Source organism: Chiloscyllium plagiosum, unplaced genomic scaffold (assembly GCF_037043375.1).
Source record: "Chiloscyllium plagiosum isolate Xiang-an unplaced genomic scaffold, Cpla_swu_hap1 HiC_scaffold_48, whole genome shotgun sequence".
In the NCBI taxonomy this organism is placed as follows: domain Eukaryota; kingdom Metazoa; phylum Chordata; class Chondrichthyes; order Orectolobiformes; family Hemiscylliidae; genus Chiloscyllium; species Chiloscyllium plagiosum.
In genome coordinates this window covers 26,317,771-26,340,542 of record NW_028270186.1, presented here as the reverse complement: position 1 = coordinate 26,340,542, position 22,772 = coordinate 26,317,771, and the positions used below count along the sequence as shown (strand labels likewise).

The window sequence follows — 22,772 nt, the reverse complement described above, 5'->3', positions numbered from 1 at the left end:
CTCCACTCTGACCTATCACCTTCTTCCCCACCCCATTCACCTATTGTGCTCTATGCTACTTTCTCCCCATCCCCACTCCCCTCTCATTTATCTCCCCACTCTGCTGGCTCCCGGCATCTGTTCCTGATAAAGGAAACATCAATTTTCCTGTTCCTGGGATGCTGCCTGACCTGCTGAGCTTTTCCAGCACCACTCTAATCTAGACTCTGGTTTCCAGCATCTGTAGTCCTTGTTTTTACCTTATTGGAGGAGCAGACTACCGAGGTAAGGCATGTTGTAGACACTGAAGCAAGTTACAGCGATAGGGCTGGTAGTCTGGAATGCAGTACATTTCAAGTATGTGGAGGGAGTATCGGGAAGGGAGGAGGTTACAGCGATAGGATCTGTTATAGGAATTAAATATTATTGAAGACACTGGACCACAAGACATGCCATAGATACACTGTTGCAGAGTAGTGAGTTTTAATATGACAGAACTTACATTGGGGTGGTGATTGAGCCTGGAGTCTGTGTGTGTGTGTACTGTGCTCCCCCTCCAGCACTGTATCTATGTCATGTTGTGTTAACAGATGTTTGGAGCCCTCTCATTGTTCTTTGCTCTGTGCACTGTGGGTGACCTTACTTCACTACAGGATTTATTGAAGGATCCAGATCTCCTTTCCCTTTGTCTCTCTCTGGCAGACCAACTGCGTTCCATGTGGTGATGGACGATCCACCCAGCAGCTGGGAAGGCTATTGAGTCAGGACTTTCCTGAGTAACTACAGGAGACAGAGAAATAGACAGAATGGGAAATAAAACAGATGCAGTGAGGGTTACACATGGAGGATGGCACTGAGTTCCACAGAGGTCTGGAAAATGGAGCGATATTAAGTAATAGTCCCAGATTGCTGGAAGGTGTCAGGATCACACAATTGTGTCGGAAGAATGGGTTTAGCTTCATGATGCCCTGGTATCAGTGCTCAGGGATGAGCACCCAGTGAGCAGGCGAAGTGATGGCCGAGTGGTATTATTGCGAGAGAATGTATCCAAAACCTCAGCTCATGTTCAGGGGAGGCAGGATTGAATCCCGCCATCTGAAAAGGAGACATTTGAAATCAATAATTTTAAAAATAATAATTAACAATCCACAAATAAGTATGAAACCATTGCTGATATACAACAAATCCAAACACTTGTCCTTTCGAGAAGGACATCTGCCCATCGTCACGTGGTCTGCACAACATCCCCACAGCAAAGTGTTTGCCTCTCGATTACCCTCTGAAATGGCCGAGCACGTTACTCAGTTCAAGGGCTTCTAGGACAGGGGAAGAAAGGCTGGTCAGCCAGAGACTCACACATCCCATACCTGATTTAAAAATCTATTAGGATGGTCCCCCTGGAACTGTGCTGGGACCAGGGTCCTGGCCAATCATGTCGGTAGGTTTATGGACAGGGCATTAAACTGACAGAGAGGATGCAGGTGAAAGGAGCTTTCCAAATCCAAATAGAAAAGGTGAAGCAATGGAACAGCATGGGAATGTGGCTGAAGACAAGCAGAAAGGAACAGGAAGGGATAGAGTTTAACTAAAATTGTACATCAGCGAATAGATTTGTGACAGAAAATTGTGGTAGAGAGTATGTAATTTTTTTTTGAATGGACAACGTTGCTGCAAAAAGGTCAATGGATTTGTGACACAGAGATAAAAGAGATTTAGACACCAGGGAGACATGGATACAGGGTGAACAAAAATATTCAGTGGTTCAGTCTTGTGCAAACTCAGGCAAAATGGGCAACACTAACAATAATGGTTAACAAAGGCATTACAGAGAAAGCATTTGGCCTCAGATCATGAAGTAGAGTCAGTCTAAATTCTGGCTACTACTTGCCAAGGACACAAGCAGCAGAACAGTTTTAGCAACCGAACAGCATTCCGTTGCTCATCACTGCATTAAACAGGAACTCATTGTAATTTTTTTAACAACGGCATTGTGATAATTTTGGAAAACTTCAATATTTGTATAATCTGGGACAAACACACGGTCAACATTGATGTTGAAAGGAGTTCGGAGAATTTTTTTTCAGTGTTTCTTTGAAAAACACATTGTGCAACTGGCTCGGGACATAACTATCGCAGAGCGACCGTGTAATGAAACTTAGTGAATGAGTAATGTCACCTGCAGAGATCCTTCGGGAAATTGTGATAAAGTGCAGTTTAAATAAATATAAAGTTTTAAAGAAAGGACAAGCTACAACTAGAAACAAAAATAGCCAATGACATGAGTTTAAGAGGAGAACTGGCCAAGGTAAACAGGCTAAACAGACTGAAATATGTGCCTGTAAATGGACAGTGGAAAACATTTGAAGGAACAGTGTAAAAAACACTCAACAAAAAGACATTCCACTGAAACAGTAAAAACCTCAGCAAGAAATTCCCACTGATCCCTCACTCAGGGCAAAAGGAATCATACTAGATTATGATGCTGAGAAGATCACCAAAAAGTACTTAAAATCCTGAAGTGAGAGTGTGTTTTAGGAGTAAATGTTAATGCATTGCAATGGGTCTGCTCGCAGGAGGGCGGCTGTGGGAAGGGAAGCCACGGTCAGGGTTCATTGACACAATAGGAACAGGGAGATGTGAAGGTGCTGGAGGTGGTGAGAGTGTTACAGAGAGTGGTCAGGGTGTTACAAAGCCAGGACGGATTGCTGCAGCTGGAGGAGTTTGCAGAGGTAGGGAGGGACATATGTATTTTTATATATTCATTCATGGGATGTGGGTGTCACTGCCTGGAACAACATTCTTTGACCCCACTGCTAATTACCCAGAGGGCAGCTCAGAGTCAGTTGTATTGCTGTGGGTCTGGAGTCACATGTCGGCCAGACCAGGTTAGAATATTTGATGTCCTTCCCGAAAGGAAGTTAGTGAACTAGATGAGTTCTTCCTACTGCTCAACAATGTTTTTATGGTGGCCCCACCAACGTCTTTTACAGCCACAACATGACATCCCAACTCTTACTCTTAATGCTCTCCCCAATGAAGGTAACCATCCCAAACGCCTGTTTCACCAGCCTGTCTACCTGTGACACCACATTCAAAGAACTGTGTACTTGGGTCACTGGGTCTCTGACTGACAACACTACCCAGTGCCCGAACATTAACTGTACAAGTCCCACCCTGGTTTGTTTCACCAAAATGGAACACTTCACATTTATCTAATTAAACTCCATCTGCTATTCTTCAGCCCACTACCCCAACTGTACTGTTCATCCTGTTGTATCATATATAACCTTCTTCACTGTCCACTTTACCACCAATTTCAGTGTCACCCAAAACAATTACTTACCAGGAAACCAATATTTCCATCCACACCATTTATCCAAATAACAAAAACCAGTGGACCCACGACACCGCTGGTCACATGCCTCCAGTCAGAAAAACAACATGTCTCCCATCACTCTCTGTCTACAACCATCAAGCAAATTTTGTATCCAGTTCACTAGCTCCTCCTGAATGCCATATCCTTTTTACACTGATCTGAGCTTATTACCCAGTTTACCAGACAGAACATAGAACACAGAACAGTTCAGCCCAAAACCCTTCGACCATGATGCTATGCCAACCTTTTATCCGACTGTAAGATCAAACTAACTTACATACCCTTCGTTGTACTATTATCCATGTGTCTGTCCAAGAGTCTATTAAATGTCCCAGATGTGTCTAATTTTACTACCACCATTGACAGTCCATCCAACCACCTACCATTCTCTATCCTCTGATCCATCCTCCATTCACCTTAAAATTACACCCCCTTGTAATAGCCATTTATGCCATAGGAGGAAAAGTCTCTGACTATTCACTCTCTCTGTGCCTCTCATCATCTTGTTCACCTCCACAAAGTCACCCCGCCCCCTTCTTCACTCCAATGAAAAAAACCTTAGCTCCCTTAACCTTTCTTCGTAAGAATTGCCCTCCATTCCAGGCAGCATCTTGGTAAATCTCCTGGGTACGCTCTCTAAAACTTGCACATCCTTCCTGTAAACAGGGGACCAGAACTGAACACAATATTCCAAGTGTGGTCTCACCAGGACGCTATAAGTATGCAGTGAAACCTCACGGCTCTTACAGTCAATCCCCTTGCTAAGGAAAGCCAATGCAAAATATGCCTTTTTAACAACCCTACCAACGTGCGTGGTGATTTTGAGGGATCTATGGACAAGGACCCCATGATCTCTCTGTTCCTCCGCACTGCCAAGTATTCTGCCTTTCACCCTGTATTCTGTATTCAAATTCGACCTTCCAGAATGAATAACTTCACACTTTTTCCAGATTGAACTCCATCTGCCACTTCCAGCCCAGCTCTGCGTTCTGTCAATGTCCCATTGCAACCTACAACAGCCCTCCACATTCCCCACCACTCCACCAACCTTCATGTTATTGGCAAACTTACTAACCCACTCTCCAACATCCACATCCAAGTCATTTACAAAAATCACAAAGAGCAGAGTCCCAGAGCCGATTGTTACAGAACACCACTGGTCACTGAGCTCCAGGCTCAATACTGTCCATCTGCTGCCACCCTCTGTCTTCTCCAGGCCATCCAATCCTGTATCCAGACAGACAGATTTCCCTGTATCCCAATTTTCCTTCTTTTCTGAATGAGCCATCAACATATTCTGCCATATCCTCAAAGAATTCAATAAGGTTTGTGAGGCATGACCTGACCCCTCACAAACCCATACTGACTGTGGCTAATTTAACAATGGTTTTCCAAGTAGTCATAAATCCTGTCTTTAGAGTCCTCACAAATAATCTGCACACCACAGACATTCGACCAAATCTGTAATTCCAAGGATTCTATCTCCGTAACATGGCTCGGACTTCACAAATCTTCCCTCCTCTGCCATGTTCCCCAGAAGGACACTGGAGGGTGGTGGGGGTTAAGGAGACAGAGATAAATATCAGGACTGGAGGATTTTGCAGACATTAGGAGGTTTGCAGTGCCAAAAGGAGGCTTCAGTAATTGTGTGGTTTGATGGTGATGAAGGCATTTGAGGAGGGAGGGGGGAGGATTGTAGGGAAATGAGGGGTTTCACAGTTTAGGTGTTTTGTTAGGGCTGCAAGTGGTTACTGAGTTGGGGAGGGTGTAAAGCACTGATGGATATTACATAAACATGTGGTTTTGGTTGCAATGCAGAAAGAGGATTCAGGAAGCTGGAGAGTATGGGATCTGAACGAGGTTACACAAATGGGAAGAGTTGTCAGGAGTGGAGGTGTTTACAGAGACAGCAATGGTCTGATCTGGAGCAGAGGACCCAGATTGGGAGGGATGTGGGGACTGGAGGTGGTTTCACAGGGTGGGAGAACCATAGACCCACAGGAGGTTACAGAAATGTGGAGAGTTGTAGTGCTGACCGGGGTTCATGGAGATGAGAATGTTGGGAGGGATGGAGACGTTTACAGGGATAAGGATGTTTGTAGGCCAGGGCTGGATCACTGACAGGGAGTGTTTTAGGGAGCTGAGCAGATTACAGAGATAAAGGTGTTTGTATCGACTGGAAGAACAAACAGAGATATGCTGGGTAGTCGTGACTGAAGATGTTTATAGACATAGAAAGGCTTAGGTTCTAGGGGTTATGGAGGCTGTCGAATCTGGATTTCTTTTCAGAGACTGGGATAACAATTTTGGTCAGAGACAGTTTCACAGATAAGGGAGCATAGCACAAACAGGAGGAAGTTGTAGAGGAAGGTGACGTTTAAACAGATAGTGGTGTAAGAGCTGGACAAGGTTATGAAGATGGGTAGATGGTGGAGACACAGGAGGAGCTTACATTGGCATGGGGGTGATAGTGACAGGAGGGTGTTAAATAGATAGTGGGTTTTGTAGGGACTGGATTGGGAGAGGCACAGGCATAGAGTGAGTTCGACAGATCAGGAATACTGCAGAGACCTGAGAGGATTGCACTGATAGGGATGGAGGTCGGGTCTCCACAGACTTGGTGTTTAGGGACTGGAAGAGATTTGGTAGATAGGGAGGGATGTAAGAGCTGCAGGAACTTATGGAGAGTTGAAGAGTTGGAGCAATTTGCAGAGAGAGGTTTCTCAGACAGGAGTAGGTTATAGATAGTGAGGGTTGTGTGGTCTGAGTAAGTCAAAAAGGAGGATATTCGTGCCTGGAAGAGGTTACACTGACAGGGACAGTTGAAGAGACTGAAGCAAAAATGCATGGAGAAGGTTACACAGATAGGGAGGTGAGTAGGGACTGAAGGTGAATACACAGACATGGAGGGTTGTATTGTTAGACGGAGCTGAGAGGGACAGGGACTGGTGTAGGGATTTACACAGATAGGGAAGGTTGTGTTTTTGGAGAAGGTTACACTGATACAGACAATGTTAGGGAGTGTTTAGTGGACTACAGAAGAGCTCAGAGAGAATGTATTATGGGGACTGGAGGAGATTACAGACACAGAGATGGCTGTCGGGTTGAAAAGAGCTTCTGCAGATCCTCAGTGCCGTAAGGCTGGAGGGAGGTTATAACAGTGAGTGTTGCCAAGAGTTAATTACTTCACTGATATAGAGCAGGTCTCAGAACGTAACTGTCAAAGGAAAGTTGAGACAGTCCAGATGAGTTTTCAGAGATACAAATGTTTATGGGAGTTTCAAGAGGGAACAATGATTGGGAGTGCTGTACCAAATGGTAATAGTTATAGGGAGGGTTCTAAACGCAGGAAGAGGTGACAGACATATCGATCTTTGCAAGGACTGGAGAAGGTTACCTCGCCAAGGAGGGTTTTAGAGTCTGGAGGAGATGACAGTGTTAAGGAGAATATTGGGGATAAGGCCAGGTGTAAGAGACGGGGATGGTTGACAGGGCTGGACAATAACCTGAATAGAATTGCCATCGTGTGTAACCAGGCCATTCGGCCCAACCAGTCCATTCCAAACCTCTGAAGAGCATCTGACCCAGACGCACCCCTCTACCTGTACATTAAATACTGCATTTCTCGTGGTGAACTTACTTAAAGCACACATTCCTGAATACTACAGTCTATGATGGCCAATTCACTGATGGTGCAAATTTTGGACACACACACACACACTCAGCAATGGAGCGACACGCAAACACAGTGAGGGAGGGACACACACACACACACACACACACACACAGCGAGGGAAGGACATGCACACACACACACAGTGAGGGGGATACACGCAGACACACAGCGTGGGAGGGACATGCACACACACACAGCGAGGGGGACACGCACTCCCACAGTGAGGGAGGGACACGCACTCCCACAGTGAGGGAGGGACACGCACACACGAAGCGAGGGAGGGACACGCACACAGCGAGGGAGGGACACACACAAATACAGCGAGGGCGGGACACACACAGCGAGGGAGGACATACACACACAGCGAGGGTGGGACACGCACACAGCGAGGGTGGGACACGCACACAGCGAGGGTGGGATACGCACACAGCGAGGGTGGGACACGCACACAGCGAGGGTGGGACACGCACACAGCGAGGGTGGGACACGCACACAGCGAGGGTGGGACACGCACACAGCGAGGGTGGGACACGCACACAGCGAGGGTGGGACACGCACACAGCGAGGGTGGGACACGCACACAGCGAGGGAGGACATACACACACAGTGAGGGAGGGACACTGACACACACAGCGAAGGGGGGGGACATGCATCCGCACACACACACACATACATATACACACATACAGAGCAAGGGAAGGACACGCACACACAGTGAGGGGAGTACATGCACACACACAGCGAGGGAGGGACACACACACACAGCGAGGGAGGGACACGCTCACACACAGCGAGGGAGGGACACGCTCACACACAGCGAGGGAGGGACACGCTCACACACAGCGAGGGAGGGACACGCTCACACTCACAGCGAGGGAGGGACACGCTCACACACAGCGAGGGAGGGACACGCACACTCACAGCGAGGGAGGGACACGCACACTCACAGCGAGGGAGGGACACGCTCACTCACAGCGAGGGAGGGACACGCTCACTCACAGCGAGGGAGGGACACGCTCACTCACAGCGAGGGAGGGACACGCTCACTCACAGCGAGGGAGGGACACGCTCACACACAGCGAGGGAGGGACACGCTCACACACAGCGAGGGAGGGACACGCTCACACACAGCGAGGGAGGGACACGCTCACACACACAGTGAGGAAAGGACACACACACACAGCAATGAAGGGACACTCACACAGACAGCGAGGGAGGGACACATAGCGAAGGAGGGACAAGCACACACACCGCAAGGGGGAGGGCATGTGCACACAAATTGAGAGGGGGCACACACACACAAAGCGAGAGAGGGACGCGCAAAGACACACACAGAGAGGGGAATACAGACAGACAGACGGCAAGGGAGGGGCACACACACACTGCAAGGGACGGGGACACACAGCGCGAGGGAGGAACGCGCACATACACACAGCGAGGGACGGGGACACACACACGTAAAGCAAAGGAGGGACACGCGCACATACACACACACACACAGCGAGGGAGGAACGCGCACATACACACAGCGAGGGACGGGGACACACACACGTAAAGCGAAGGAGGGACACGCGCACATACACACACACATAAACACAGAGCAAGGGACAGACGCACACACAGCGAGGGAGTGACAAACACACACACTTATGGTGAGGGGAATAGACGCAGACACACTGCAAGGGAGGGATACGCACACATCGTGAAGGAGGGACAAACACACACACATGTCGAGGGGGAGGGCATGTGCACAGAAATTGAGAGGGGGCACGCACACACAGCGAGACGGGACACACAGACATGGCAAGGGTGGGACACACGCACACAGCAAGCTGGTCACACACTCACACACAAAGGACGGACACACACACACACACAAACGCAAAGCGAGGGAGGGACACACAGATACACACACACACACAGAGCAAGGAAGGGACAGGTGCACACACAGCGAGGTAGCGATACGTAAACACACACAGTGAGAGGGTTACCCGCAAACACACAGCGAGGGAGGGACACACACACACACACACACACACACACGCAGCGAGCGAGAAACACACACACAGCGAGGGAGGTACACACACACATACACACACTCTGAGGGAGGGACACGCGCACACACAGAGCGAGGGAGGGAAGGACATGCACACACACAGCGAGGGAGGGACATACACAAAGACACACAGCGAGGGAGGGACACCTTCATACACAGCAAGGTCGGGACACACACACACAAGGAAGGAGGGACAAGCACACACATGGCGAGGGGGAGGGCATGTTTACAGAAATTGAGAGGGGATATTCACACATTGTGAGAGAGGACACGCACAGACTCGGCGAGGGAGGGACACGCACACATAGCGAGGAGGGACATGCACTCACTAAGCGAGGGGAGAAGCGCACACAGTGAGGGGATATACACAAAGAGCAATGGAGGGACAAACACACACGCACAAGGGACACACACACACAAAGAGTGAGGGAGTGACACGCACACACAGAGCTAGAGGGACACACACACACAAAGCGAGGGTGGGGCACGCAGACACACAGCGAGGGAGAGGCACTCACATACACTGCAAGAGGGACACACATACTCACAGCAAGTGGGACACACACATACTGAGGGAGGGGCATGCGCAAGCACACAAACACAGACACACGCAGTGAGAGATGGACACACACACAGCGAGGGGAGGGACACGCGCACACAAACACGCACACACAGAGCAAGAGAGGAACACTCGCAAACACAGCGAGGGGGAGACACATGCACACAGACAGCGAGGGAGGGACACGCGCACACACAGCGAGGGTGAGACACATACACACAGAGCGAGGGAGGGATACACACACAAACACACACACGCAGACACAAACAGAGCAAGAGAGAGACACTCGCAAACACAGCGAGGGGGAGACACGTGCGCACACAAGAGGGAAGGCTACACACACGCGTGCACATCAACAGGGACACACACACACACACTCACACAGAGCAAGAGAGGGACACACGTACTCTCAGCCACGGGGAGACATGCACACGCAGCGACGGAGGGCCACGCACACATGCACAGCAAGAGGGACACACACACACAGCATGGGAGGGAGACACACTTACACGAACACACACACACACTCAGAGGGAGGGACACGCACGTAAACACTCACGCACGCACACACACACACACACACACACACACACAGAGCGAGGGAGGGACATGCACTCACACAGCGAGAGAGAGACACATACACAACGCGATGGAATGACACACACAAACAGCGAGTGAGGGACACGCAGTGAAGGGGGGACACACAAGCACATACTGTGACGGTTTGACACGTACACACACACAGCGAGGAAGGAACACACAGACACAGCGAGGGAGGGACGTGCTGAGACACGCAGCGAGGGAGGGTTACACGCACACACAGCGAGGGAGGGACACACACACAGGGAAGGAGGGACAAGCAGACACACGGCGAGGGGGAGGGCATGTGCACAGAAATTGAGAGGGTGCACGCACACACAGCGAGAGGGGACACGCGCAGGCACAGTGAGGGAGGGACACACGCACACACAGCAAGGGGGGACATGCACTCACACACCGAGGGGAGATGCGCACACACAGTGAGGGGGATATACACAAAGAGCAAGGGAGGGACGGACACACACAAGGGACGGACACACACAGACAGCAAGGGAGTGATACGTGCACACACATCCAGGGAGGGACATGCACACACAACGAGAGAGAGACACACACAAACACACACACACTCACACAGAGCTACGGAGGGAAGGACATGCACAAACAGTGTGGGAGTGACATGCACACACAGCGAGGGACGGACATGCACATACACAGCGAGGGAGACATACACACACACACACACACACACACACAGCGAGGGAGGGACACGCGTGCGTGCGCACACACAGACACACACGTACACACAACGAGGGATGGACTCGCACACACAGAGAGTGAGGGACATGCACACACAGTGAAAGAGTGACACACACGCACACACACACACACACACACACACACACACACACAACACAGCGAGCGTGGGACACAGACACACACAAACAGCGAGGGACACACAAACAGCGAGGGAGTGAAACGTACACACACAGAGTGAGGGAGGGACACACACACACACAGCAAGGGAGGGACACTCACACACAGCGAGGGAGGGACACACACACACACACACACACACACACAGCGAGGGAGGGACACACACACACACACACAGCGAGGGACACACACACACAGCGAGGGAGGGACACACACACACAGCGAGGGAGGGACACACACACACACACACAAAGTGAGAGAGGGACACACACACACACACAAAGTGAGAGAGGGACACACACTCACAGCGAGGGAGGGACACACACACACACACACACACAGCGAGGGAGGGACACACACACACAGCGAGGGAGGGACACACACACACACAGCGAGGGAGGGACACACACACACACACACACAGCGAGGGAGGGACACACACACACAGCGAGGGAGGGACACACACACACACACACACACACACACAGTGAGAGAGGGACACACACACACAGCGAGGGAGGGACACACACACACAGCGAGGGAGGGACACACACACACACACACACACACACACACACAGTGAGAGAGGGACAAACACACAGAGCGAGAGAGGGACACACACACACACACACACACACACAGGAAAGGAGGGACAAGCAGACACATGGCGAGGGGGAGGGCATGTGCACAGAAATTGAGAGGGGGCACACACACAGCGAGAGGGGACACGCACAGACATGGCGAGAGAGGGACACACGCACACACAGCAAGGGGGGACAGGCATTCACACAGCGAGGCGCGATGCGGACACACAATGGTGGGGACATGCACAAAGAGCAAGGGAGGGACACACACGCATATAAGGGACGGACACACACTCACAGAGCGACGGAGTGACGCGCACACACAAAGCAAGAGGCGCACACACACGCACAAAGCAAGGGAGGGACACGCACACATACACACAGACACACAGCGAGGGAGGGACACGCATACACACACATACACGCAGCGAGGGAAGGACACTCACATACACTGTAAAAGGGTCACACATACTCATAGCAAGAGGGGACACGTACACAAAACGAGGGATGAACACGCTCATGCTCAAGCACACAAACACAGACACACAGCGAGAGAGCGGCACGCGCACACACAGCCAGTGAGGGACGTGGACACACACAAACACACAGCAAGACAGGGACACGCGCACAAACAGCGAGGGGGGAGACACATGCTCACACAACGAGGGAGGGCCAAGCACACACACGCACACCAAGAGGGACACACACACACATACACAGAGCAAGGGGGGGAAACTCACACATACACAGCAAGGGAGGGACATACACACACAGTGAGGAAGGGATACACCCACAGACAGACACATACACACACACACACACATACAGAGCAAGGGAGGTACACGCACACACACAGCGAGGGAGCACACACACACACACGCACAGCGAGGAAGGGACACACACACAGCGAGGGAGAGACACCCAGCGAAGGGACACAGACACAGCGAGGGAAGGACATGCACGCGCACATACACAGTGAGGGAGGGGCACACACATACACAGTGAGGGAGGGGCACACACATACACAGAGAGTGAGGGACACACACACACACACACACACACACACACAGAGCGAGGGAGGGACATGCTGAAACACGCAGCGAGGGAGGGAGCATGGACACACACAGCGAGGGAGGGACACGCACACACAGCGAGGGAAGGACACACAGCGAAGGAGGGACAAGCACACACACCGTGAGGGGGAGGGCATGTGCACACAAATTGAGAGGGGGCACACAAACGTAAAGCGAGGGAGGGACACGCACAAATATACACACACACACACACAGCGATAGAGGGACACGAACATACACACAGTGAGGGGATACACGGCGAGGAAGGGACACACACACACACACACACACATACTGCGAGGGACGGGGACACACACATGCAAATCGAAGGAGGGTCACGCAAACACACACACAGTGAGGGGGATACAAGCAGACTCACAGCGAAGCAGGGACACGCACACACAAACACACACACAGAGAACAAGAGAGGGACACTCGCAAACACAGCGAGGGGTAAGACACATGCACACACAAGAGGGAAGACCACAAACACGCGTGCACATCTAGAGGGACACACACACACACAGCCAGGGAGGGACATGCACACACAGCGAGGGAGGGTCACACACAAACACACACACACACGCACACACAGCGAGGGGGCCACGAACACACACGCACAGCAAGAGGGACAAACACACACACACAGCAAGGGGGAATCTCAAACATACACAGCGAGGGAGGGACATGTACACACACAGCAAAGGAGGGACACGCACACACACAGGGAAGGAGGGACAAACAGACACACGGCGAGGGGGAGGGCATGTGCACAGAAATTGAGAGAGTGCAGGCACACACAGCGAGAGGGGACACGCGCAGTCACAGTGAGGGAGAGACACACGCACACACAGCAAGGGGGGACATGCACTCACACACCGAGGGGAGATGCACACACACAGTGAGGGGGATATACACAAAGAGCAAGGGAGGGACACACACACACACAAGGGACGACTGTGTTCCCGAGCAACAGCCAGTGAAGCCATCTTCACACTGTTACCACACTGTAAGTAATCTAATCTAATCTAATCTAATCACACACAGCGAGGGAGTGACATGCACACGCAGCAAGAGGGACACACACACACACACACACAAAGCGAGGGAGGGACACGCACACATACACACAGTTAAGGGGATATATGCAGATACACAGCGAGGGCGGGACACACACACACAGGCACACACACACAGTGAGCGAGGGACACACAAACAGCGAGGGAGTGAAACGTACACATACAGAGTGAGAGAGTGACACACACACACATACCCACAGCAAGGGAGGGAAGGACATGCACACACAAAGCGATGGAGGGTCATACACAAACACACACACACACAAACACACACACATGGAAGGAGGGACAAGCACACACACGGCGAAGGGGAGGATATGTGCACAGAGGGAGGCACGCACACACAGTGAGAGGGGACACGCACTGACACGGCGAGCGAGGGACACACACTCATACAGCGAGGGAGCAACACGCACACACATAGCGAGGGAGAGACACATAGCGAAGGAGGGACAAGCACACACACCGCGAGGGGGAGGGTATGTGCACACAAATTGAGAGGGGCACACACACGCAAAGCGAGGGAGGCACATGCACAAATACACACACACGAGGGAGGGACATGCACATGCACACAGTGAGGGGGATACATGCAGACACACGGCGAGGGAGGGACACACGCAGTGAGGGACAGGGACATACACACGCAAAGCGAAGGAGGGACACGCAAACACACACACGATGAGGGGAATACACGCAGACACACAGCGAGGGAGGGACACACACACTGCGAGGGACGGGGACACACACACGTAAAGCGAAGGAGGGACATGCGCACATACATACACACACGCACAAACACAGAGCAAGGGAGAGACGCGCACACACAGCGAGGGTGGGACAAACACACACACTTACGGTGAGGGGAATACAAGCAGACACACCGAGGGAGGAACATGCACATACACTGCAAGGGAGGGACACGCACACACCGCGAAGGAGGGACAAGAACACACATGTTGAGGGGGAGGGCATGTGCACAAAAATTGAAAGGGAGCACACACACACACAGCGAGAGAGCACACACATAGACACGGCAAGGGTGGGACACGTGCACATGGCAAGCTGGTCACACACACAAGGGACGGAGACATACACGCAAAGCGAGGGAGAGACGCATACATACATACACCACACGAACACACAGCAAGGGAGGGACATGCACACACGCACACATGCACACAAGAGACGGACACACACACGCAAAGCGAGGGAGGGACACGCACACATACACACACACACACACACATAAACACAGAGCAAGGGACGGACGCGTGCACTCATACAGCGAGTGAGCAACATACAAACACACACAGTGAGAGGGTTACCCGCAGACACACAGCGAGGGAGGGATGCACACACACACACACACACACATACACACAGAGCGAGGTAGGGACACACACACACACACACAGCGAATGAAAGGACACACACATGTCAAGGGGAGGGCATGTGCACAGAAATTGAGAGGAGGCACACAGACACACAGCGAGAGGGAACACACACAGACATGGCAAGGGTGGGACACACAGACACAGCAAGGGTAGGACACACGCACACAGCAAGGGGGACACACACACTCACACACACAAGGGACAGACACGGACACACAAAGCGAGGGAGGGACATGCACACATACACACACACATACACACAGAGCAAGGGAGGGACATTCACACGCGCACACACACACACACACACACAAGGGACGGACAGCCACACGCAAAGCGAGGGAGGGACATGCACACATACACACACAAACACAGAGCAAGGGAGGGACATGCACACACGCATATACACACATACACACGGGACGGAAACACACACGGGACAGAAACACACACGCAAACCGAGGGAGGGATATGCACACATACACACACACACAAGCACAGAGCAAGGGAGGGACACATGCACACACAGCGAGCGTGGGATACACACAGCGGGAGGGCAACACGCAAACACACACAGTGAGGGGGTTACCTGCAGACACACAGCGAGGAAGGGACACACACACACACACACAGACACAGCGAGGGGTGAGACGCACACACACAGCAAGGGAGGGACACGCACACACACAGCAAGGGAGGGACACGCACACACACACACACACACAGGGAAGAACACGCACACACAGCGAGGAAGGGGCAGACACACAGCGAGGGAGGGACATGCTCACACACGCACACACATACAAACACTCAGAGTGAGGGAGGGACACGCAAACACAGCGAGGGAAGGACATGCCCACACAGTAAGGGAGGACCATAGACAAACACACACAGCGAAGGAGGGACACGCTCATACAAAGCAAGGGAGGAACACACACACAAACACACACAGGGAAGGAGGGACAAGCACACACACGGCGAGGGGGAGGGCATGTGTACAGGAATTGAGAGGGGACACACACACACAGCAAGAGGGGACATGTAAAGACACAGCGAGGGAGGACATGCACTCACACAGCGAGGGGAGAAGTTCACACACAGTGAGGGGGATATACACAATGTGCAATGGAGGAACACACACAAGGGACTCACACACACACAAAGACCGAGGGAGTGACACGCGCACACACAGCCAGAGGGACACACACACACAAAACAGGGGTGGGACACGCACATAAACTGCAAGAGAGACACACATACGCACAGCAAGAGACACACACACACAGAGCAAGGGAGGGACATGCGGATGTGCAAGCACACAAATAGAAACACACACAGCGAGAGAGAGAGACCAACATACACAGCCAGGGAGGGTCATGCACACACAGCGAGGGAGGGACACACATACAGACACACACACACACATACACACACAGATACACATAGAGCAAGAGAGGGTCACTCGGAAACACAGGCGAGGGGGAGACACATGCACACACAGCGAGGGAGGGCCACGCACGCACAGCAAGAGGGACACACACACACACACAGCAAGAGAGGGATACGTGCACACACAGCGAGAGAGGGCCACGCACACACACGCACACACACACACGCACACACAGCAAGTAGGGGAAACTTACACTTACACAGCGAGGGAGGGGCACACACACACACACACACACAGACAGCGAGGGTGGGACCACACAAACACACAGAGCGAGGGAGGGACACACACACACACACACACAGACACACGCAGAGCAAGAGAGGGTCACTCGCAAACACAGCGAGGGGGAGACACATGCATACACAGCGAGGGAGGGCCACGCACGCACGCGCACAGCAAGAGGGAGGGACACACACACACACACACACACACACACACACACACACAGCAAGAGAGGGACACGCGCGCACACAGCCAGGGAGGGACATGCACACACAGCGAGGGAGGGACACACACAAACACACACACGTATACACACACACACACACAGAGCAAGAGAGGGATACGCACACACACACTGAGGTGGAGACACATGCACACGCAGCGAGGGAGGGCCACGCACACACACGCACAGACACACACACCAAGAGAGGGACACTCGCACACACAGCCAGGGAGGGACAAGCACACACAGCGAGGGAGAGTTACACACACACAAACACAGAGCAAGAGAGGGATACGCACACACACAGTGAGGTGGAGACACATGCAGACGCAGCGAGGGAGGGCCACGCACACACAGCAAGAGGGACACACAGACACATACACAACAAGTAGGGTAAACTCACACACACAGAGCGAGGGAGGGACACACATACATACACACACATACATACACACACACACACACACACACAGAGGGAGGGACAAGATGTAAACACACGCAGAGGGAGGGAGGGAGGGAGGGATACGCACACACAGCGAAAGAGAGAAACATACACACAATGCGATGGAGTGACACACACTCAAACAGCGAGTGAGGGACACGCAGAGAAGGTGGGACACACAAACACATTCAGTGAGGATGTGACACGTACACACAAACAGCGAGGAAGGGACACACAGACACACACACATTGCCACACAGCGAGCGAGGGACTTGCTGACACACGCAGAGAGGGAGGGATGCGCGCACACACAGCGAAGGAGGGACAATCACACGCACAGCGAGGGAGGGATAAGCACACACACAGGGAAGGAGGGACAAGCAGACACACAGCGAGGGGGAGGGCATGTGCACAGAAATTGAGAGGGACACATGCACACACAGCGAGAGAGGACATGCACAGGCACAGCGATGGAGGGACACGCACACACACAGAGCGAGGGTGAGACAGTAAGTGCGGGACACGCTCACACACAGCGAGGGAGGGCCACGCGCACACAGTGTGGGGGACACGCACACACTGCAAGAGTGAGAGACATGCACTCACACAGCGACGGAGGGACACGCACACACAGCGAGGGAGGGACACGAACATACACAGCGAGGGAGGGACACACACACACACACACACACACTGCGAGGGAGGGACACGAACATACACAGCGAGGGAGGGACACACACACACACACACAGCGAGGGAGGGACACACACACACACACACACACACACCCCGAGGGAGGGACACACACACACACACACACACACACCCCGAGGGAGGGACACACACACACACACACACGCACACACTCACAGCGAGGGAGGGACACGCACACACTCACAGCGAGGGAGGGACACGCACACACTCACAGCGAGGGAGGGACACGCACACACTCACAGCGAGGGAGGGACACGCACACACTCACAGCGAGGGAGGGACACGCACACACTCACAGCGAGGGAGGGACACGCACACACTCACAGCGAGGGAGGGACACGCACACACTCACAGCGAGGGAGGGACACGCACACACTCACAGCGAGGGAGGGACACGCACACACTCACAGCGAGGGAGGGACACGCACACACTCACAGCGAGGGAGGGACACGCACACACTCACAGCGAGGGAGGGACACGCACACACTCACAGCGAGGGAGGGACACGCACACACTCACAGCGAGGGAGGGACACGCACACACTCACAGCGAGGGAGGGACACGCACACACTCACAGCGAGGGAGGGACACGCACACACTCACAGCGAGGGAGGGACACGCACACACTCACAGCGAGGGAGGGACACGCACACACTCACAGCGAGGGAGGGACACACACTCACAGCGAGGGAGGGACACACACTCACAGCGAGGGAGGGACACACACTCACAGCGAGGGAGGGACACACACTCACAGCGAGGGAGGGACACACACTCACAGCGAGGGAGGGACACACACTCACAGCGAGGGAGGGACACACACTCACAGCGAGGGAGGGACACACACTCACAGCGAGGGAGGGACACACACTCACAGCGAGGGAGGGACACACACTCACAGCGAGGGAGGGACACACACTCACAGCGAGGGAGGGACACACACTCACAGCGAGGGAGGGACACACACTCACAGCGAGGGAGGGACACACACTCACAGCGAGGGAGGGACACACACTCACACACACACACAGCAAGAGGGACGCGCACACACACACACACACAAACACACAGCGATGAGGGACACACAGACACACAGTGATGATACGCATACACACACATACAGAGCGAGGGGAGGACACCCTCACACACTGCAAGAGGGCACACACACTAACAGCCAGAGGGGCACACACAGCTAGAGGGGCACACACACACACACACACACACACACGAGGGTGGGACACGCAGACACGGCGAGGGTGGGACATGTGCTCAGAAAGCGAGGGGACACACACACACAGAGTGAGGGGACACACATACACAAAGTGAGGGAGGGTGACACGCAGACATATGCACACACAAACACACACACAGTGAGGGAGGGACACGCACACACACACAGTGAGGGATGGAATATGCTAACACACACAGTGAGGGAGGTACAAACACACACAGTGAGGAGAGTTACACACACAGCGAGGGAAGGGGACACACACACACACACAGAGAACAAGGGAGGGACACGTGCACACACAGTGATGTGTCTCCTCGGACGTGTAATCGTCCAGCTCTCACTCCAGTCTGCTCCCTCACAGGGTCACCGTCTCTGTGACCCCCAGGTACAACTAGGCCTCGATCCTCAGTGCTGATTTATATTCTCCCAGGTGTGAGTCAGCCTCAAGCTCCTGCTCCAAGTTGCCCCCTCACACGGTCAATCCCTCTGTGACTCGGTGCTGATTTCGAGCCTCCTGATCTGCTTTTTATCCAAATCCAAGTCCCAGTCGGCCTTGACCTTCGCTGCTGATGTATATTCTCCCGCTTTGTGCTGCCCTCTCTCAGGTTCTGTCCCCTTGTGACTCCCAGGTAATGGGCGGCATCAAGCCTCAGCTGCGATTTATAACATCCCGTTCCGCACTGCTCTCTTACAGGATCGCCGCTGTGCCTGAAGTGGGGAAAAGAAGGATTAGACTGAGCAGAGGGTGTTATAGTGACTGAGGGAGCTGTAGTGGATGAAACAGGTTATCTGGGGAGCTAGGCAGACCTGCAGTAACTAAAGAACGTTACTGGAAGATACAGCGAGAGTTGCAGACACTGAAGAAGGCAAAGGAAATAGAGAGATGGTGGCTTGTTCAGTCTAAAGGGCTTCAAAGTTTGAGAGAAGATTTGTAGCTCGGGTGCTCATTGTTGTGGTTCTGCTCGCCGAGCTGGGAATTTGTGTTGCAGACGTTTCGTCCCCTCTCTAGGTGACATCCTCAGTGCTTGGGAGCCTCCTGTGTAGTGCTTCAGTGATCTTTCCTCCGGCATTAAGAGTGATTTGCATCTGCTGCTTCCAGTTGTCAGTTCCAGCTGTCCGCTGCATGGTCGGTATATTGGGTCCAGGTCGATGTACTTATTGATTGAAACTGTGGATGAGTGCCATGCCTCTAGGAATTCCCTGGTTGTTCTCTGTTTGGCTTGTCCTATAATAGTAGTGTTGTCCCAGTCGAACTCACATTGCTTGTCATCTGCGTGTGCGCCTACTAAGGATAGCTGGTCGTGTTGTTTCGTAGCTAGTTGGTGTTCATGGATGTGGATCGTGAGCTGTCTTCCTGTTTGTCCTATGTAGTGTTTTGTGCAGTCGTTGCATGGGGTTTTGTACACTATATTGGTTTTGCTCATGCTGGGTGTCAGGTCCATCATCCTGATGAGTTGTTGTTTGAGAGTGGCTGTTGGGTTGTGTGCTGTTATGAGTCCTAGTGGTCGCAGTAGTCTGGCTGTCAGTTCGGAAATGTTCTTGATGTATGGTAGTGTGGCTAGTCCTTTGGGTCGTGGCATGTCTTCTTTCCGTTGTCTTTCCCTGAGGCATCTGTGGATGAAATTGCGTGGAGTTAGACCCCACCCCGCAGCTCACCAATAAAATAAACAACACACTGAGAAACCTACAAAAAAAAAACGGACAGGTAACCAGGTTTGACCTATAGAGAATGAAAAATGAAAGCAATGACACCCTCAGATTTTATGGACTACCTAAAGTGCACAAACCAGATATCCCACTCAGACCCATAGTATCACTACCAGGGACACCATCACACAAACTGGCTAAAGAACTACAGCAGAAACTGAAACACCTGATCAGCGGATCCAGACACTCTAATCAGTCAACACAGGAATTCTTAGACATCATCAGAAATAACACACATAGACAAGGAAGAAACTATGGTCTCATTCGATGTAACGGCACTGTTCACGTCTATTGACAAAGCCCTAGCCAGACAAACAATAGCCAACCTGCTGGACATACAGACAGACAACAAGACGGGGAACCTATCAACAAAGACTGCATACTCAAACTACCGGACCTGTACCTCACAACACACTTCACATTCAACAACCAAATATATGAACAAATCAACGGCACACCCATGGGCTCACCCATCTCTGGACTCATAGCAGAAGCGGTAATGCAAAGATTAGAACAAACAATCTTACCGCAAATTCAACCCAAACTCTGGGTCAGATATGTGGATGACACCTTTGTAATCATTAAAAACACAGAAATAGAGAACACACACCGGATCATCAATGCCACACTCACAGGAATCCGATTCACTAGAGAGGAAGAAAAGGATAACCAACTCCCATTCCTAGATGTGACGGTACAGAGAACATCTAACGGAGAATTCACCACTAAGGTAAACAGGGAAGCCACACACACAGACCGAGTCCTGAACTACGAAAGCAATCACCCCAACACACACAAAAGAAGATGCATCAAGACACTGTTCAAAAGGGCCACAACACACTGCGGTACACCAGAACTGCAAAAAGAGAAAGAAGAACACCTATTCAATGTATTCGCCAAAAATGGATACCCCCGCAATTTCATTAGGGATTATCTGTATGGATTTGCTAGACGACTGTCCTCTGACATTGATACTGGATCAATGGTGCTGGAAGAGCACAGCAGTTCAGGCATTGTTTACCTTTTTACCCTTTGATATTGATGAGGGCAGTGCAGATGATGTGATTTATATGGAGTTCATTAAGGTCTTTGACGAGGTCCCACATGAAAGGCTGGTCCAAAAGGGAAGAGCCCATGGTATCCAAGGCAAGTTGGCAAATTGGGTCCTCAATTGGTGGTTTTTGTGATTGAAAGCCATTGTCCAGAAGATGTACCACAGGGATCTGTGCTGGAACCATTGGTGGCTGTTACATACATTAATAACTTGGATATCAAAGCAGAACGAATCATTAGTAGGTTTGCAGATAACATGAAAGGTGAGGGTGATGTTCACAGTGAGGGGGATGGTCTCAGGCTGCAGTATGATATCGATCTGATGATAAACTGAGCAGTGTAATGTCAGACAGAGTCTACTTCTGATCACCTAATAAGGAAGCCTAATAAATGAATGATATACATCATGAATGGTAGGTCCTCATGGAGTACTGAGGAACACAGGGACCTTGGTGGGCAAGTGCCTGGATGTCTGAA

General features: G+C 52.1%; 1 long non-coding RNA gene across 1 annotated transcript in view; it reads right to left on the bottom strand.

The window, feature by feature from the left end:
• The window catches only part of LOC148135767 (uncharacterized), a 30,328-nt gene extending 29,381 nt beyond the window's left edge, over positions 1-947 (bottom strand). The window contains exon 1 of the long non-coding RNA XR_015754901.1: positions 623-947. This is a non-coding gene — a long non-coding RNA (uncharacterized LOC148135767). The remainder of the gene's footprint in view (positions 1-622) is intronic.
• Positions 948-22,772: the final 21,825 nt, after the last annotated feature.